Genomic DNA, 21,342 nt, shown 5'->3' with positions numbered 1-21,342 from the left:
GGGCGTTTGATGAAAAATATGCAGCACGGCCCTGTGTTCAGTGAACACGGCCCCGTGTTCAGGCTACTATAAATGCAAACTAAACTAAAATGCAAAAAAATGTGCGCGCGTTTTGAAAATTTTTTGAAAAACAGATTAGGCCGTCGATTTTAAGCTTTCTTAAAATCCCTGTGTCCCCGGCAACGGCGCCAAAAACTTGATGTGCGTGAAGTGTGTATATGTTTTAGGTATGTATTTTTAGCCCTTTTACACTTTTTAGCCAAGTTTTAAATTTATAAAACACGATATTTACTAACACTTAACACACATATGGGCAAGTGCACCCATCGTGGACGTAGTATAATGTTGGTAAGATACCGAGGTCGTCCAAGGACACAAGAGCTTTTAGTACCGGTTTATCCTCAACGTCTAATCAAATCAAAATGTTAGAAAAGATTTTTAAACTAAGAAAATAAAACTATCTAAAATGCTGAAAATAAAATAAAAATAAAAACAGATAGACAAGATGAATCACTTGGATCCGACTCGTGTGTTAGTGTACCTTTGATTATTTTCGCACTTTTGCACTTATTTAGAAGATTATCTTAGTTATTGTAGTAGGCCCCTCTTTTGAAGGTGACGTTACCCTCAACCCAGTAGTTTGAGTCAGCAAGGATACAATCCTAAAGGGTCGGATTATTGAAAGATAATTAATTAAGTTATTAATGCATAATGTGGTAGGCCCCTCTTTTGAAGGCGACGTTACCCTCAGCTAAGTAGTCTGAGTCAGCAGGGATACAGTCCTAAGTAGCTGGGTTAAATTTTTAATAGTAGTTTAACTTATGAGGGGATCAAAGAGTTTGGACCCCCGCCATCCAATACCTTTGGGTATTGAAGGAGGTCCTACTAAATTTGACCCAGGTCCTTTGCAGGATCTATACACTGAACAATGGCAACACTCTTACCAAACCGTTCCCTTAATCCCCGACCAGGTAGCCAACATACCTCCATATAGACCGTGGAGATATGAATGGTGAAAATCTTTTATTTTATATAGACAGTAAAATAATGCCAAGACACCACGGACAAACGATAAGGAAGAATCACCTTCAACATAAGAAACTAGTAATTAAAGTCATTAATACAAAACCAATTAAAAAGTGCAAAAGATTAAAAATAAAAAGTATTACACTAAACACTTGTCTTCACCAAGTGATGTAAGAGACTTAGGCAAACATGGCCTTTGATTGTCAAGAACTCTTACGATCAATCTTGGATCCCGAGACGACTCACACACTCTATGATGGACAATGGATGATGGTGGTGGATGATGGTGTTATGGTGGTGGTGGGTGAAGTGTGAGAGAGGTGGTGTGCCAAGGGATGAGTTGAAATGGCTCCAAACACTCCTATTTATAGGCTGAACAGAAGCTCGGGCACGGCCCCGTGCCCGCAGGGCACGGCCCCGTGTCCATCCTCGTCTCTCTCTTCATTAATTGTATTTCGCAATTATAATAAATGCGCCTGCAGGAAGTTGACCACGCCCCCGTGTCCGCTGGGCACGGCCCCGTGGTGAGCAGTAGAAGCTTCTAAAGGTTTGTCTTTTCTGCTGCTACTTGGGCACGGCCCTGTGCTCGCTGAGCACGGGGCGTGTTCAGTCTTCTGTTTTCTTAGTTTTGCTTGGGAAGATCTTGTCGAGGGGTCGGGCATTCCATTTTTGTTCCTTTTCTTGTATTTATGTTAGATTTTGCTGTCTTTTTGCTTCTTTTGTTAATTTGAGCTCATTTAATCCTGAAAATACAAAAGGAAGACAAAAGCACACTTTTTCCAACATTAGTACTAAAAAAGGGTTAGTTTTATGCCACAATTGATATAATTTATATGTTGCATTTTGCGCATATCAAATACCCCCACACTTGAATCTTTGCTTGTCCTCAAGCAAAACTCTTTATAATGTGGCTTTATTCACTTCCATTGGGATGGGTAGAAAAGAAGGTTTTTGGGCTTGTCATAGAGTGTCGTGATTTCCAAGATTCTTTATTGTGGTTTTATTTTTATTTATTTACAATCCTATTCGGCATGATTTATTAAGAACGTTTCTTAAGATAAATTACTTATTAGGGCATAACATATCCTTTTTTAAAATTCTATTTATATACAAGTTCACATACCTCACGGGGGATCACTCAACACTCGGCCGAAGGTGTATTTTTAGTGAATCACTCGAGAGTGGCATGAAACTTACTCCTACCATAAGCTTGCCAAGCAATCAATCCTCCCCCTTTTTAACTATATACCTTTGTAAATATCAAGAGGACTTTATGGGTGAAGGGTTAGGCTTGGGCTAAAAGTGGGTGGTTGGGTTAGTGGTTAGTAAAAAGGGCGAAAGGTGTAACAAACGTCGGTTTGAAAGACTTTTGTTTTTATTATTTTTTTTATTTTTATTTTTATTTTCAAATTTTTATTTTATTTTGATAAATTGTTCAAACAAAGTGATTTTTGATAAACTTTGTTTGTTTATTTGGTTTCATCAAAATATATAAAAATATAGTTTTTTTTTTTTTTTGGGTGTCATAAGAGAATCGAACGTTGTTACTAAAAAAAAGTTACAAAATAAAAAGGTTTAGGTGGGTAAAAAGGGTTGTTTTGGATTAAGAAATGAAAAGGTTTAGGCTCAAAGAGGTTAACTAGGGGGATTTTGGGTAGGTGGTAAAAAAAATGAAAAATAATGGTGTAGTGTAAGTCCCGTTTAACCGGATCTTTCAATGATATCAAACAACACCAAGTTTGTGCGGAATCCAAACTTGATGTGATTCAAGAACAAATCGAAAAATATGAAAATACGAACCGAAAATATGGAAACGAAGAACAAACCGAATCACCTTTAAACTTGCACACGATTCTATTACTTTGACAAGCAAAATCGTCTGATACAAGTTCACCACCAATTGCTTCTCTCTAACTAGAGAAATTGTAACTATGAATATCCAACCCTAAAACAAGTTGTAAACTTGTTTATATACTAACTTAAGCCCAAGTCCCTACATGGGCTCCCCTTGGGCCTGCTTGGCCCACATGGCCTAAAGCTTGGCCCAAGTGACCTATAAAGGTCCAAAACCTAATATAAACTAACCCGGTAAAGCCCAGTTCGTAACCATAGCCCGTTGGATTAATTTGATGCGTCAGTCTCACACTTTAGGGCCTAACAATCTCCCCCTAGACTGATGCCATCAAATTGTCTTCATAACTTGAATTCAGCAACGTCTTCAACGAAATCTATGGTTGTCTCCAAGCTGCAGATGTTGTGGAAGTTCTTGACTTCTGAACTCTCAGCACTGGGTCTCTTTCTTCAGCTCTTGTGGTTAGCTTCATATCAGGATCTCGATCAGCTTTGCTTGAAAATCTTTGTCAAAAAGAATGTGAGAGGAGGATTCTCAGCAGCTCTTTTCTTCTTCAGTCTTTGTCTTTCAAGCAGGTTCACGGTACTTCTTTGAATGTACTTTCACTGTCAGACGGCGTCTCGTGTTCGGTTCTTCTGACTCAGGTACATCTTGTTGTTGTGATGCTTTGGGCTTCTTCAACAACTAACAGCATCTCAGTCTTCATCAACCCCTGTTCTTGATTGAAATCAATTTCTGCACATGCTCACAAACTCATAAGCAAACATTTCTTATGCAACAGGGAGAGTACCACATGAACACTAGGTACATTAAATTTCACGATTTAAATTCTTTTAACTTTTGATGATCAGTCAAATCTTCAAGAACGGTTACATTTTTTAATTTTTAAGAAAAACAAATAAACACACTATTTTTGGATTTTTGAATTTTTCTATTTTTTTTAATTTTCAAAAAAAACTAAAACAAATAAAAAACTCAAAATATAAACAACTACCATAATATACAATTACAATTGCAAATGGGATCAAAATTCGTTCTCAGGCAGAAGTCTTGTTGCTCTGAGCACCATTTTTCGTCTTTTCTCCCATATTGGAGCTTTCAATCACTTTGTCACGAGCCTTATGAGATCGTGATTGTCCTTGATAAGCAGACTTCGCATACCCCTGACTTTGATCTGCTTGCTTTGACTCATTCCGCTTGTTGTGAACCGGCTCACAAACATCAGCACACGAGTGAGTGTTGGCATTTCGTTGCACTTTTGGACGATGAACACAATTTCTAGCAATGTGTCCAGGAATTCCACAGTTGAAACATGTCTGTCGTTTCAATGTGTGGATATTCTGACAGCCAGCAGCAGTAGCTGATTTGGTGGGTCTAGATGACCGAGCTTGCTTAGGTTGCTTTGCTTGTGTCCCATGTGCCTTTTCTGATTCTTTCTGTACCTGTTGATCAGAACTAGCAGAGGCATGAGATTCAGATAGATGATGTTTTTCGTCTTTTATAATTTTATCAGGATCATTTTGAAAAGACGATTCAGTTTCTGTTTTAATTCCCTTATCAGAAACATTTTCTTGTGACTTTTCATTTATTTCAACTCCGTTTTCTTCTTTTACAAAATCAGGTTCAGTTTTAATTTCAGAAGATGAAGAAGATGAAGTTTCATCAACACATGTTTCGTCAACACATGTATCATGTGAATCTACTTGAGGTCTGCTTTCAGTCACGGTTTCCAATGTGGTCCCACTAGATTCAACATTAGGGACATCCACTGAGGCCGATTCAGAAGAAGAATCAGGACATTCTTGTTTTTCTTGGGAAGAGGTTTCAGTGGTTTCACTGAATGTATCCTGAGGGACCTCACCTGTGACACTTTCATCAACCAAAGGGTTAGAAACATCAGATACACAAGATGAAACATAAGCAGAAAACGACGCAAACAAAGAACTAGTAAAAGCAATGTCAGACTCAGTTGGTTCAGAATAATGTTCAAAATATGGTTCAGAAACATTTGAACTAATGACCGGTTCACTCCCATGAACATCACCACACTTTACTTCAGAGCTATCATCTGCACATGACGATGAAACATTAGGATCAATTGTGCCTTTGGGAACAAAATTCAATGGAGTAGACTTTTGTGGCTCAACATGTCTGTTATGGACAGACGATTTGTTGTTATTTGAACCATAAGTCATTTTACTCTCGTTCAACATCTCCTCCTCAGTCATTGGTAAATACGTGTAATTATCATTGTACGGAGGAGGAGTCTCATTATAACCCAATCCCGACCCTTTCTTTTTAGAATATGCTAATTGTTGATCACACAGATTTTTGACTAACTTACTGGAGGAATCGAATTTCTTAATGTTTAATTGATTTATTTGGTATTTATCTCTTACATTCTCCAGTTCTTTAGTCACCTCACACAATTTTTCTTTGACTATCATGAGTTGGGCCGTAGCTACACTGACATCGTCCTTTAGTTGAACGATGTCCTTACGCTGAGCTTCGATTTTCTCTTTGAAAAGTTTTTCGTTTTTCGTTAAAGTGAAATTTTTCCTTTTAATTTCATTGTAGTCTTCGATTAACTCAGCGTTTTGTATCCTATAAGCCTCAACCCTTCCTCGGCACTCAGGAGTGCAAAAGACAGAAAGTATGTCTTCTTTAGTGATGAATGTCATAATTTCAGAGGGTAGTTGACACCTTTGATCTTCTCCTCAAAACACTAACCAACGAGAACCCGTGTACTCGCTAAATCAAACACTTTGCACGCAATCGAACCCGCTTTCTGAAACCGCACCTCAAAATCTTTCAAAAACCGAATTCACCACCAAACAAACACCTTTTTTTTTTTTAATTTTAATTTTTTTTTTATTTATTTTTTTTTAAATTTTAATTAATTAAAATCTATAAAATAAACTATTATTATTAAACAAATATTATTATTATTATAATTATTATTTATTAAAAGCAATGATTATCTAATGATTAACAAATGATTATTATAATTATAAACCTAATGATTGTTTAATGATTACTATTATTATATTATTAAAATCAAAAACAAGATGCTGTTTGTCTTCTCCGTGTAAACCGAATAAACAAACTCTATTCAATTTTCAGCCGCCACGGAGTTTATGGTCGCCGGAGATGGAAGAGATCGGAGGAAGGGTAGTGGTTACGATGACGATATGGTGGTGACCGGACCGGAGACGATGCCGAAGGTTGAAGGTAACCGGTGACGGTGTATGATGACAGAAAATGTAGTGGTGGTGAACGATGATCGGACGGTAACAGAGACGGAAATATGAAATCCGATGAATAGTTATGAATTGTTGATGAGTGGCCGGTGAATGGAGACGATGAACGACGGCCGGAGAAGGATTCCTGTACCACTCAACACTTGACCGGAGATGAAGGTTGATGGTGAAGATTGGTGACGGTGGCGACTGGTTAGGAGATGATGGTCGAGGTTGACGAAAGATAAAGAAAATCACGGTGGTGTTGCGGTGGTTGATGGCGATGAACGGAGGACCGGGGGTGGTCGTTGCAGGTGATGCTCGGATTACAAGGTGATTACGAGGTGATTACGATATGATGAACAACGAGAGATTTACGTGATGAACTCGACGGTACGGTGACGGTTACGAGGTGATGAATGATTGTGAACGGAGATCGTCGGTAACTAAATGATGAAGATGATGATGACCGACGGATGATCGACGGCTGTGAACTCGAAACCCGGTTGCGACTCGGAACCGTGGTTGCGAGTCGGAGATTACGAGTCGGAACGAAAACGTGAAGAGCCGAAACCTTGATTACGAGTTGATGAAGATGGTCAGTGATTGCGAGTCGTAACCGTAGATGATTGCGAGTCGGATACAAGACGGAACTGGAATGGTGAGTCGAAATGATGGTTGCGGCTGGGATGGATCCTTGAAATGATCAGTAGGTTGCGACTCAAACGTGATGAACCGAAATCTGGTTGCGACTAGTGATGAAAGGATGATGGTTGCGAGTGGACAAATCACAACTTAAACAAGAATTTCAGTGGACACGAGGTTGTTGGACCTTCCAAAGATTTGCACGTGATGAATGAATCAAAATCACAACTTTATGGAAATATCACTCACCAAATTATCAAGTCAACAATCTCCGAAAATTGTGTAAAATTTAAAAAGAAAAAGAGATATTTCTAAAGATTTTGAAAATTACTTTATGGAAATACCACTTTTAATTTTGGCAGTTTTGAAATCAAGAGTTTTTCAAAAATAATATCAACTAAAATTTCGAAAATTTTGGGATATTTTTCTTAAATAAAGAATTTTTTAAATTTGGATAAAATCCCTTTAACACAATTTTGAACGGATCAAGGAGCAAAATATGATGATTTTCAATAAAACACCGATGAACACTTCGAAGAACGCGAAGAACACGAAGAACACCGAACAAAAATTAACGAAAATCTTGAATCTTTGATATCACACCGAGCCTAGAAATAGGTTCTAAAGGCTCTGATACCACTTGTAAGTCCCGTTTAACCGGATCTTTCAATGATATCAAACAACACCAAGTTTGTGCGGAATCCAAACTTGATGTGATTCAAGAACAAATCGAAAAATATGAAAATACGAACCGAAAATATGGAAACGAAGAACAAACCGAATCACCTTTAAACTTGCACACGATTCTATTACTTTGACAAGCAAAATCGTCTGATACAAGTTCACCACCAATTGCTTCTCTCTAACTAGAGAAATTGTAACTATGAATATCCAACCCTAAAACAAGTTGTAAACTTGTTTATATACTAACTTAAGCCCAAGTCCCTACATGGGCTCCCCTTGGGCCTGCTTGGCCCACATGGCCTAAAGCTTGGCCCAAGTGACCTATAAAGGTCCAAAACCTAATATAAACTAACCCGGTAAAGCCCAGTTCGTAACCATAGCCCGTTGGATTAATTTGATGCGTCAGTCTCACACTTTAGGGCCTAACATGTAGAATGAAAAAGGGTTAGTCCTAATGCCTCCATCATTTACTTACTCGGGTTTAAGTTGGTAAGGACCGGGAATGTATTGTTGTGGCAAGTTCTAGAGTCGTACGAACCAACCGGCTATTCACACAAGAAACGAAAAATGAGCATTTAGTGTAAAGATATATATTTGTATGCTCGTTAAAGGCTCAAAACTCACTTTTGTGGGAAAAGGGTTTTTTATGTGATCAAGTATATATAATCTAATTTTAACTAAACTTGTCATGTCGTTTCATAATTTTCTTATGTTGATTCTTTTTATCACGACGCTATCGGTTGTAAACTTGTAAAAAATATAACCTTGTTAGAACTTGAATTTCCCAACTTAAACCTAGACAAGTAAAAAAAATGAAAAGTTTTTGAAAAAAATTGAGGTGTTTAGCGGTTCCAATAGAGTTTTAAGTAAGGCTTGTAATTAGGACTTGCAAAATTCAAGGTTCTAGCATCCCCCCACACTTAAATTACACATTGTCCTCAATGTGTCCCAAAAATAAGTTTTTCGGTTGATTAAAATGTGTAAAAGTGGGTTAAAAACAAGATTTTATGGTACTGGGTTGCTGAACACGGGGTGGTGTTGGCTGAGCACGGCCCCGTGTCCAGACTGCCAGTACCAAAAGTAAACAGAAGGCTGGGCACGGGGGCGTGTTCAGTGAGCACGGCCCCGTGTCTAGTTACCTGAACTGGGCATTTTCTGCAGAACCTTGTGCACGGGGCGTGTTGGGTGAGCACGGCCCCGTGCTGAACTTGCTGTAATGAAGAAAAATTGTCGGGAGGCTCTGTTTTTGTGCATGGGGTGTTGGTTCAAGCTTCCCTTAATATCCTTCACCATCCCGAGTGTGTTTTTATTCCTGAAAAGTAAAACTAAACTAGAAAACATAAAAGTTAATCTAAACTAAAACTAAGGATAGTTCCGTGGAATGCCTCCATGGTGCGCCACGTTTATAAGGGTCCTTGGCTAGACCCACCTTATCAGGTGGTTCTGGCTCATCTTCAATTAGGGGGTCATTGTTGCCAAAAGGATATTTCATTGAGTGCTCAAGATCTATGCTCCTTTTGAATGCCCCTAATTGAAGAGGTAGGTTGTTGTATTTCCGGTTTTTCAAAGCTTCATGAGTTTTTACAAACGGTCGTCCCAACACTAGAGGAGCGTCATCAAGGATGACAAAGTCGGTTGGGATTACCATTTGATTTGTTTGAACCAAGACATCCTCAATTACACCGATTGATTTTATTACTTTCTGATCGGATAGAAAAATGGGTATTTGAAGTGGAGAAAAATCACTAATACTTAATTTTTCGAAAATGTAGTTAGGCATTATGTTAACACAAAGATCTTTATCAATGGTGATATTACTAATAAAGGAATTTTGAAAGAAACATGGAACCGGTGTAATGTTAATTTCAATGGTGATATTAGTGTTAATTTCGAAAATGTAGTTAGGCATTATGTTAACACAAAGATCTTTATCAATGGTGATATTAGTGTTTAGCTCTTTTAAAAACTTAGCATGAGTTGGTACTAAACAATGATTTTCAAAAGAAGTTGACAAGAGATTAATTTCTTCAAAATTAGACTCTTCTTGAATTTTAACGTTATCGGCCTCACCTTTTTCGTTGTTTAGATCATGTGTCGGTTTTTCACTTATTTGTTCTTCCATTTTTAACTCTTCAACTATCGTTTCTTTATTTAATTCTTCTCTTGCGTGGGAATCATCTTCCCTTGCGCGAGATTCTTTTATGCAACGTTCGACAGTTTTAATGTGTTCTAATATCCTATCAGTCACTTCGGTGACAGAGAAAAGATTGGGATCCTCAAAGCTCGAATCCGGTTGTTCGATCCTTGGCTCCTCATAGTACCCATATGAAGTATATGGTTCACACCATTGTTCTTCATTGTAAGTATATGATGGATAAGGGTCGTAATTTTGTTCTTCATAGTACTCATATGAGGTGGGTTGTTCACGCCATGGTTCCTCATAATAAGTGTATGAAGGTGGTGGCTCATACCTTGACTCCTCAAAGTATGAGTATGAAGGCTCATACCTTGGTTCTTCAAAATATGAGTATGAAGGAGAAGGTTCATACCTTTGGTCTTCATAGGATGTGTATGAAGTCGATGGCTCGTACCTGGGCTCCTCATAATAGTTGTATGAATGGGATGGCCGAAATAAGTTACAATACTGTACCAAGTGCGGGTTTCCACAATTAGTGCAATAGTTTCTCATGTACTCATCCTCCTCATAGGTGTAGTTGTAGCCTCCTGAGTATTGATCCATGGGGATCACTCAACAGACCACAACTGAGTCTCGGGACCAGAAAACAGAAAATAAAAATGGAAACAGAGGCTGGACACGGCCCCGTGTTCAGTGGACACGGCCTCGTGTTCAGGGTCTGTATCTGGGCGTTTTAATAAAAGTTACTGGTCTTGTTGAGCACGGGGGCGTATTCAGTGAGCACGACCCCGTGTTCAGACTCTGTATCTGGGCGTTTGATGAAAAATATGCAGCACGGCCCCGTGTTCAGTGAACACGGCCCCGTGTTCAGGCTACTGTAAATGCAAACTAAACTAAAATGCAGAAAAATGTGCGCGCGTTTTGAAAATTTTTTGAAAAACAGATTAGGCCGTCGACTTTTAAGCTTTCTTAAAATACTTGTGTCCCCGGCAACGGCGCCAAAAACTTGATGTGCGTGAAGTGTGTATATGTTTTAGGTATGTATTTTTAGCCCTTTTACACTTTTTAGCCAAGTTTTAAATTTATAAAACACGATATTTACTAACACTTAACACACATATGGGCAAGTGCACCCATCGTGGACGTAGTATAATGTTGGTAAGATACCGAGGTCGTCCAAGGACACAAGAGCTTTTAGTACCGGTTTATCCTCAACGTCTAATCAAATCAAAATGTTAGAAAAGATTTTTAAACTAAGAAAATAAAACTATCTAAAATGCTGAAAATAAAACAAAAATAAAAACAGATAGACAAGATGAATCACTTGGATCCGACTCGTGTGTTAGTGTAACCTTTGATTATTTTCGTACTTTTGCACTTATTTAAGAGATTATCTTAGTTATTGTAGTAGGCCCCTCTTTTGAAGGTGACGTTACCCTCAACCCAGTAGTTTGAGTCAGCAAGGATACAATCCTAAAGGGTCGGATTATTGAAAGATAATTAATTAAGTTATTAATGCATAATGTGGTAGGCCCTTCTTTTGAAGGCGACGTTACCCTCAGCTAAGTAGTCTGAGTGAGCAGGGATACAGTCCTAAGTAGCTGGGTTAAAGTTTTAATAGTAGTTTAACTTATGAGGGGATCAAAGAGTTTGGACCCCCGCCATCCAATACCTTTGGGTATTGAAGGAGGTCCTACTAAATTTGACCCAGGTCCTTTGCAGGATCTATACACTGAACAATGGCAAGACTCTTACCAAACCGTTCCCTTAACCCCCGACCAGGTAGCCAACATACCTCCATATAGACCGTGGACATATAAATGGTGAAAATCTTTTATTTTATATAGACAGTAAAATAATGCCAAGACACCACGGACAAACGATAAGGAAGAATCACGTTCAACATAAGAAACTAGTAATTAAAGTCATTAATACAAAACCAATTAAAAAGTGCAAAAGATTAAAAATAAAAAGTATTACACTAAACACTTGTCTCCACCAAGTGATGTAAGAGGCTTAGGCAAACATGGCCTTTGATTGTTAAGAACTCTTACGATCAATCTTGTATCCCGAGACGACTCACACACTCTATGATGGACAATGGATGATGGTGGTGGATGATGGTGTTATGGTGGTGGTGGGTGGTGGGTGAAGTGTGAGAGAGGTGGTGTGCCAAGGGATGAGTTGAAATGGCTCCAAACACTCCTATTTATAGGCTGAACAGAAGCTCGGGCACGGCCCCGTGTCCATCCTCGTCTCTCTCTTCATTAATTGTAATTCGCAATTACAATAAATGCGCCTGTAGGAAGTTGACCACGCCCCCGTGTCCGCTGGGCACGGCCCCGTGGTGAGCAGTAGAAGCTTCTAAAGGTTTGTCTTTTCTGCTGCTACTTGGGCACGGCCCCGTGCTCGCTGAGCACGGGGCGTGTTCAGTCTTCTGTTTTCTTAGTTTTGTTTGGGAAGATGCTGTCGAGGGGTCGGGCATTCCACTTTTGTTCCTTTTCTTGTATTTATGTTAGATTTTGCTGTCTTTTTGCTTCTTTTGTTAATTTGAGCTCATTTAATCCTGAAAATACAAAAGGAAGACAAAAGCACACTTTTCCAACATTAGTACTAAAAAAGGCTTAGTTTTATGCCACAATTGATATAATTTATATATTGCATTTTGCGCATATCAGAAATACTAGTAAACCCACCGGTAAGACACATTGTGTCAACAATTTTGCAGAAAGCAGTCAGACAATAGAATTGGGGCCTAGGTGTAGGTCCAACGTCAAGAATACATTAAACCCCAAGAGTATATACAAGGGTTAACATATAGACTTCCCGGAAGCTAAAATACGCACTAAAAGGCACCCGAAGCACACTTTAAATGCTGAATTTCATATATTTCAGCAAAAATTCAGCATTGTAACAAAATTTTACCATGCAAAAACATGACTAAATGGTCCAGAATATCTTCCTAAGTGTCGGGAATTAAAAGTGTCACAAAAGGGGACATAAAGGACACTAAACGGTACAATTTAGCACTTTAACGAACCGGTGTCTAACCAAACAACCGGACATTACCCGGAACACCAAAATATTGCTAAAAGCGTTGTTTTATTATTTCTTGGCTAGTTATTGTAACACCCGTCTCATTTGTTTGGGATTTTAACATAAAATAAGCATTTTTAAAATAAATGTGTCATTTCAAAAGTTATACAAAACGATAAGATTTCATAACGATAGTATCTTAGTTTACTATCTAACTAGCTAGTTTAAACATGAGAGACATCAAGTTAAGTGTTTACAAAATAAACATTGTCTACAAGAATTTAGATTAACGCGGAAGCTTCAAAACGATGTGTTCGGTTCTTGAATTCATGCTTAATCGCCATCCGGAGCAAGACCAACATCACCTAATGTCAAAACCACGTTAATTGTTAGTTTTAACAACGTTAAAACACGTATAATCAAGTTCTAACGCCAAACAATGAAAACAAAATGAAATTTCTGAATTATGGGTCTGTGGCGCCCCGCGACAGATCCCGACTATTCTTACGCGGGCCGCGACAAACGTCGCGTGACGCGACCATGAGGCTGCTAAGGTGTCGCGCGACGCGACACCTTATTTTCGACAGTAGGTTGCTTGGTTTGAGCTACAGTTGCCCAACTCCAATTAATAACCAAATTCTAACTTAAAATCTTCATAACTTTCGTTCTACAAGTCCGTTTTTTCCCGATTCTTTTTCCTACGTGTCTGTAATTTAAATACGGACCCGTTTAATATCATTACTTGCGTAAAATCTCGTTTATATACTGGTCGCCTAAGAATTCCCTTTTATTATTTATTCGACCCGTTTGGGTATGTGTCAAACTTTACATAAGTTACTCATAATGGTTTCTAAATAAAATTTACCCCTTTTACCCGGGCTTGTCAACATTGATGTTCACTAGCATTCCCAAAACTTTTGCACACAATATGTTGTGCTTGTTATGAACAGTTTCGATCAAATACATTGTTACAAATCAACAAATTATAATACTTTTCTTTTGACCCATATCATGGGTTCTTTCAAGAAAAGTTATGCTCTTGGCGCGTCCGTTCAACAGACTATGTTTTTATGATTCATAATCAACGAGTGACTATCTAACTCACTTCAAGACTACCAATTTACCCAATATTTGACCCGTTTGGTTTTCTAATGAAAACCACCACTTTACGACATGCCAAACTTATTTTAACCAACATTTGACCCGTTTGTCTATCTAGTGAACTTCGTCACTTCAACTATTTATCAAGTTTACATAACAATTCTAACACGTAGTTAACTAACAAAATTACATGATCAAACATAAAGTTACGGAACAGTGGTTACGTAAATGCATAATTCATTGTCATTGGTTTCTAACCATAATTACCCATTCCCGGGCTTATCCATCTTAGCGTATCACTTCCATTCCATGGTTTACGCTTTTATAACTCAAATTTAGCGAGTGACATTCAAGTCACTTCGAACACTACCATTTCGGCCATTATTTTAACCCGTTCTTTATCTAGTGAGTTACATTACTTTATATACATTCCAAACATGACTAATTAAACAATATTATCAATAAACATATCTAACCAACTATTTATTTTAACCCATTTGGTTTCTCGAGTGAATTCCATCACTTCTTAGATTTTCCAAACGCAACTATTTTCGCTATAACAACATTAAACATATCTTGTCTAGGCTTGTCTACATAAATGTAAAGAGACGACAAGTCGCGTACCTTTCAAAGCATATCCTTCAAGCGCGCGTCCGCTCCGACTTGACCGCTTGAAGATTCAACCATCGTGCCTGTAGAGTTCAACTAAAGTCGTGTTTAGAACTCTTATTATTTCCAATAACGCATAATTTACCATATGGTTCGAACATGCGTTTTTACTCTACATCTTACAATTTGTTCTCGTTTAGGCATTACATCGAACACCTAGTGAGCATGATTTTATACCAATAACAATCAAGTTCATGACTAACTATTTAGCCAAGATTAACATCATTTTCAAATTTATTTTATCTAGCATGCATAGTAACACCTAGATTCATTTCATAAAAATCAATAATACTCGTTTTATGATCATGATTTCAATGTATCTCATCATCCTACAAAACCCATTTAACACCTAAATCGGTGATTATGGATTTCTTACTTATGAACACAAATTCAACAATTATTGACTAGGGTTTACTCCTAGACATGGATTCAACATAATATCACTCACACATTCAACATTCAATCAAGAATTTCAATTATGAGTGTTTACCAAAAATTCAAGATATCACCAAATCGTTAAATTTGACTTACCTTGTGATCTCCTAGTTTTGATGCTCACGAATTTAGTAAAAGCCCCAAATTTCTAGCTCGTTTTCCCTTTGATTCGTTGGATTTTTATGAGTTTAGGGTTCTTGTGGGGAACCTTCTTGTTTCTCCTGGATATCATGACCAAACACACACATATGTGTGTGTTTTGGTTTTTAATTGTTTTATTTGAAAACATTTTCCATTATTGCCCCTTTTAGTCCCTTATGTTTGAAAGTTATTCTAAAAGGTGTATTTATTCACATTTCCCTTGTTATTTACCAATATTTAGTTAACTAGGTTATTTGCTCCTAGTTACATTTCCATTGGTTTTGACCAACTCACATTTTTTTATTTATATTTAAATTTAATATTTTTGGGGTGTTACAAGTCCACCCCCCATAAATAGGTTTCGTCCCCGAAACCTTCTTTATGTAGTCCTTTGGTTTGGATCAAACTAACTTAGTTTCGTTTTTAAGGCACTCTTTCTTTTAGTCAAAAATAATCATTTGCTTTGAGGCGTGCGTCTTCTACATGTAAGTCCTCACAGACTGTAACTTGTAATTCTTATCTTGTCACCTATTCGTCCCAATTGTCAATTGACCACTCAATAGTATGAGTTCGTCAACATGTTTACTCTATACTAACTCTATATTGACAAGTGTTTTGTATAAATCAAAACACTAATTGGACTTCGAATGGTCTTATCGGCTAAACTGATTAGTCACTGTTACTTCATTCCCCCGTCATTCGGATCTACCACATTGCCATACTCGGCCTTACGTGAGTTTATGATCTACTATCCCGCAACTCACGCTACGACATGATTATATTATATATTTCTATATCACTTTTGTGACTATGATCGCACCGCATCATGTCATGTTTAAGGTTTTTTTTTATAAACTTTTCATTATCAAAAATCTTCCTTTGAACAAAGTGTCTCACACCTATCGGTGTTAAGACCTATATCCTTTAATATTAACTATTTTCTAATTTTTTTATAATATTCATATTTGTTAGACGTCGTTTCTCACTAAAACTGAATTTAGTTTAATGTTTTTCTCTTTAACTTATGTAACTTACTCATATCAAGGAATTGACGGCAAGAATTTATTCCTTTCCGTTATTGTGTACGCGGGGAATCGTAACCAGTCCCCACGCTTCACCCCAAGTGAACCGTAGGTTCTTTCGCTTAGCCTCGTAGGCTATACCTTTAGGCTTTCACCCTTCTTGGTGAGGCCCCATATAGTTTATTTCTTTCTGTTGGTGACGCGAGGGTCATTTAATCCTTTAAACCTTTACTCTGTTTATAATCCCGAAGGTTATGGTGATCCCGTAGATCATCTTTTACCCGTGTCATTACGCTCTTAGAAATACATTTTGGGTGTCACGGCATCCCTTTTAAGCCTAAGATTCGTTTATTTCATTTTTTATCGACTTGACCGTAGTCTTAGGCTACATTCGTTCTCTTTTTGGATTAATCTTCCGACTCCATGACTTCTTTCGTCATTTACTCGTCGATTTATTTTCCTCTTATCGTTATCTGGTTCACACATTTATTTCTCTACAATCTGTTACCCGGGTTCTTTTATCTTAATGTTATTAACGCTCCCATTGCCTGGTTTGTGTTTTCCTTTTTATATTATCTCATGATCCATTACATGAGTTTGTTAATATTTTGCGCTTCAATTAATGGTTTGCACTTAATTGCACTATTAAGCGTTACACTTTATTCAGCCCGTTCAATATTGAAATAGTTGAACATAACTATCAAAATTTCTGCTTTGCGAAATTTTGCCGTCTTTTAATCATAACTCTTAATTCGAGTCTTTTGACTTTAATCCACGCCCCCGTCTCTTGGTTTATGCATATATCTGAAGCCCTACTCATCTATCGGGTATTTTACCTTAGTCATTATCATAGCAACCATTCCGGCATGCATTAAGACTTCGTTTTCGTTTATTTGGTCGTATTAGCGAAATCCATCGCCTTTATTCAACCAAGTTCTTTATTCTTTCATTCAACGTGTTTGACTTGTTCGTGTGAATTTCATCACTCATGACAGTCAAACTTTATTCTTTTGCCTTGACATTCTCAATTGTCGGTTTATATTTTTGTTTATTTTGATTCGTATCATTTTATTATTCCATGTCGTAGTAGCGAATTTACCCACATCGTTTATTGATATAAACGATGTTTCTTCATGTTTTTTTTGGTTTGGCCAAGTCTATATCATTGCCTTCGCCATTTACTACTATTGCAAATTCCGGGTTCGGATGTAATTACACTCCTTCCCATTCTGACACTTATCTTTCATTGCCCCAGGGTTCGAGTGCACATGCACTCCTTCCCATTGCAATATATATATCGAGATTACTTTTACCTCGGTTTCACATGTTCACCATTTATTTGTTTATATATAATTGTATATTTTTAACATAATACACTCATTTCACCTACCATATATTCCCATATGCAACTATTATTCATCATGTGAATTTTTTACATTCCACTTGTCTTATCGTAATTTAGAACGTGTACCTCATTGCTACTCGCCCTGATGTACTCTGTTGTTTCAAATCATCACTTGATTTAGATTCTTTGCTGGCATGTTCTCTGTCATGCCTTCGAACCTTCCACCAATTAAATCATTTAACTCCCATCATCTTCCAAATGCAGTCATCATATCATTCAAACATTTCCAAATTTATTAATAATCTTATTACTCAAAGTTGTCCGTATTGTTATACGTGACATTCAATTATACTTATTTCACAAGTACTTATTTTATAATCAATCTATGGTTAGGCTTTATACTACCTAATCGTCTTTTACCAACACTAGACATCCCGAATCTGAAATGTTTATATCAATAGTCAAACATTTCGTTTCATTATCATTTGCATCTTTCATTTTGATTTAGCCAAGTTTGTAACTTGCTTAGACCATTCGTGTTTAGTGCACTTTCCTTGTTTGAGTGTATTAGCACACTCTTCCCATGCACTTAAATTCATATACTTTTCCTAATAATTTGTTACAATCTATTCCTATAAATAATTCTTACCGGATGTTTGATCAAGCTTCGAACCGAACACACTTTGTCTTCAACCATGAGCTCTGATTACCAACTTGTAACACCCGTCTCATTTGGTTAGGATTTTAACATAAAATAAGCATTTTTAAAATAAATGCGTCATTTCAAAAGTTATACAAAACGATAAGATTTCATAATGATAGTATCTTAGTTTACTATCTAACTAACTAGTTTAAACATGAGAGACATCAAGTTAAGTGTTTACAAAATAAACATTGTCTACAAGAATTTAGATTAACGCAGAAGCTTCAAAACGATGTGTTCGGTTCTTGAATTCATGCTTAATCGCCATCCGGAGCGAGACCAACATCACCTAATGTCAAAACCACGTTAATTGTTAGTTTTGACAACGTTAAAACACGTATAATCAAGTTATAATGCACAACAATGAAAACAAAATGAAATTTCTGAATTATGGGTCTGTCGCGCCCCGCGACAGATCCCAACTATTCTTACATGGGCCGCGACAAACGTCGCGTGACGCGACCATGAGGCTGCTAAGGTGTCGCGCGAAGCGACACCTTATTTTCGACAGCAGGTTGCTTGGTTTGAGCTGCAGTTGCCCAGCTCCAATTAATAACCAAATTATAACTTAAAATCTTCATAACTTTCGTTCTACAAGTCCGTTTTTCGCGATTCGTTTTCCTACGTGTCCGTAATTTAAATACGGACCCGTTTAATATCATTACTTGCGTAAAATCTCGTTTATAGACTGGTCGCCTGAGAATTCCCTTTTATTATTTATTCGACCCGTTTGGGTATGTGTCAAATTTACATAAGTTACTCATAATGGTTTCTAAATAAAATTTACCCCTTTTATTTTCGACAGCAGGTTGCTTGGTTTGAGCTGCAGTTGCCCAGCTCTAATTAATAACCAAATTCTAACTTAAAATCTTCATAACTTTCGTTCTACAAGTCCGTTTTTCGCGATTCTTTTTCCTACGTGTCCGTAATTTAAATACGGACCCGTTTAATATCATTACTTGCGTAAAATCTCGTTTATTGACTGGTCGCCTAAGAATTACCTTTTATTATTTATTCGACCCGTTTGGGTATGTGTCAAACTTTACATAAGTTACTCATAATGGTTTCTAAATAAAATTTACCCCTTTTACCCGGGCTTGTCAACATTGATGTTCACTACCATTCCCAAAACTTTTGCATTCAATATGTTGTGCTTGTTATGAACAATATCGATCAAATACATTGTTACAAATCAACAAATTATAATGCTTTTCTTTTGACCCATATCATGGGTTCTTTCAAGAAAAGTTATGCTCTTGGCGCGTTCGTTCAACAGACTACGTTTTTATGATTCATAATCAACGAGTGACTATCTAACTCACTTCAAGACTACCAATTTACCCAATATTTGACCCGTTTGGTTTTCTAATGAAAACCACCACTTTACGACATGCCAAACTTATTTTAACCAACATTTGACCCGTTTGTCTATCTAGTGAACTTCGTCACTTCAACTATTTATCTAGTTTACATAACAATTCTAACACGTAGTTAACTAACAAAATTACATGATCAAACATAAAGTTACGGAACAGTGGTTACGTAAATGCATAATTCATTGTCATTGGTTTCTAACCATAATTACCCATTCCCGGGCTTGTCCATCTTAGCGTATCACTTCCATTCCATGGTTTACGCTTTTATAACTCAAATTTAACGAGTGACGTTCAAGTCACTTCGAACACTACCATTTCGGCCATTATTTTAACCCGTTCTTTATCTAGTGAGTTACATTACTTTATATACATTCCAAACATGAATAATTAAACAATATTATCAATAAACATATCTAACCAACTATTTATTTTAACCCATTTGGTTTCTCGAGTGAATTCCATCACTTCTTAGATTTACCAAACGCAACTATTTTCGCTATAACAACATTAAACATATCTTGTCTAGGCTTGTCTACATAAATGTAAAGAGATGACAAGTCGCGTACCTTTCAAAGCATATCCTTCAAGCGCGCGTCCGCTCCGACTTGACCGCTTGAAGATTCAACCACCGTGCCTGTAGAGTTCAGTTAACGTCGTGTTTTGAACTCTTATTATTTCCAATAACGCATAATTTACCATATGATTCGAACATGCGTTTTTACTCTACATCTTACAATTTGTTCTCGTTTAGGCATTACATCGAACACCTAGTGAGCATGATTTTATACCAATAACAATCAAGTTCATGACTAACTATTTAGCCAAGATTAACATCATTTTCAAATTTATTTTATCTAGCATGCATAGTAACACCTAGATTCATTTCATAAAAATCAATAATACTCGTTTTATGATCAAGATTTCAATGTATCTCATCATCCTACAAAACCCATTTAACACCTAAATGGGTGATTATGGATTTCTTACTTATGAACACAAATTCAACAATTATTGACTAGGGTTTACTCCTAGACATGGATTCAACATAATATCACTCACACATTCAACATTCAATCAAGAATTTCAATTATGAGTGTTTACCAAAAATTCAAGATATCACCAAATCATTAAATTTGACTTACCTTGTGATCTCCTAGTTTTGATGATCACGAATTTAGTAAAAGCCCCAAATTTCTAGCTCGTTTTCCCTTTGATTCGTTGGATTTTTATGAGTTTAGGGTTCTTGTGGAGAACCTTCTTGTTTCTCCTGGATATCACGACCAAACACACACATATGTGTGTGTTTTGGTTTTTAATTGTTTTAATTGAAAACATTTTCCATTATTGCCCCTTTTAGTCCCTTATGTTTGAAAGTTATTCTAAAAGGTGTATTTATTCACATTTCCCTTGTTATTTACCAATATTTAGTTAACTAGGTTATTTGCTCCTAGTTACATTTCCATTGGTTTTGACCAACTCACATTTTTTTATTTATATTTAAATTTAATATTTTTGGGGTGTTACAGTTATGGTCCCCGAACACCTTAACACACTACACAATACATCCCACATTTAAAACATTAGACTTTTACCTTTAACCTCCACTAATTACCTACTTACCATCAAAACTTACAATTAACCCCCCTCCCCCTCATAATTTACGGCCCAAGTATGGCCCCACCTCCAAAGATCTCACAAGATTACTTATGATATTCCTTGGAATCACAAAGATTGTTGTAATATTTTTAATGTACTTTCAAGACACAAGATCCTTTGGTTAAAAGGTTTAGTTGGTTATAAGAAGGCTTAGAGGATCATAATCACCAACATACTCAACACTTCACCCCTCTCTCCATTGCCCTCTTGCTCTCGGCCGAAGTTAACACCACCACCATCACCATTTTCGATCATCCATCCATCCATTCCAAGCT

General features: G+C 37.0%; 1 long non-coding RNA gene across 1 annotated transcript; it reads right to left on the bottom strand.

Moving 5' to 3' along the window:
• Window positions 1-18,072: 18,072 nt before the first annotated feature.
• Window positions 18,073-20,685, bottom strand: LOC110905043. Its single transcript, XR_002572876.2, has 3 exons — window positions 20,554-20,685; window positions 19,978-20,045; window positions 18,073-18,324 (listed from the first exon to the last, which is right to left on the bottom strand). It is a non-coding gene; the product is annotated as an uncharacterized LOC110905043 (long non-coding RNA).
• Between the last annotated feature and the right edge of the window lie 657 nt (window positions 20,686-21,342).

This window comes from Helianthus annuus, chromosome 17, assembly GCF_002127325.2.
Source record: "Helianthus annuus cultivar XRQ/B chromosome 17, HanXRQr2.0-SUNRISE, whole genome shotgun sequence".
NCBI lineage: Eukaryota > Viridiplantae > Streptophyta > Magnoliopsida > Asterales > Asteraceae > Helianthus > Helianthus annuus.
This window is presented reverse-complemented; position numbering and strand designations above follow the sequence as displayed.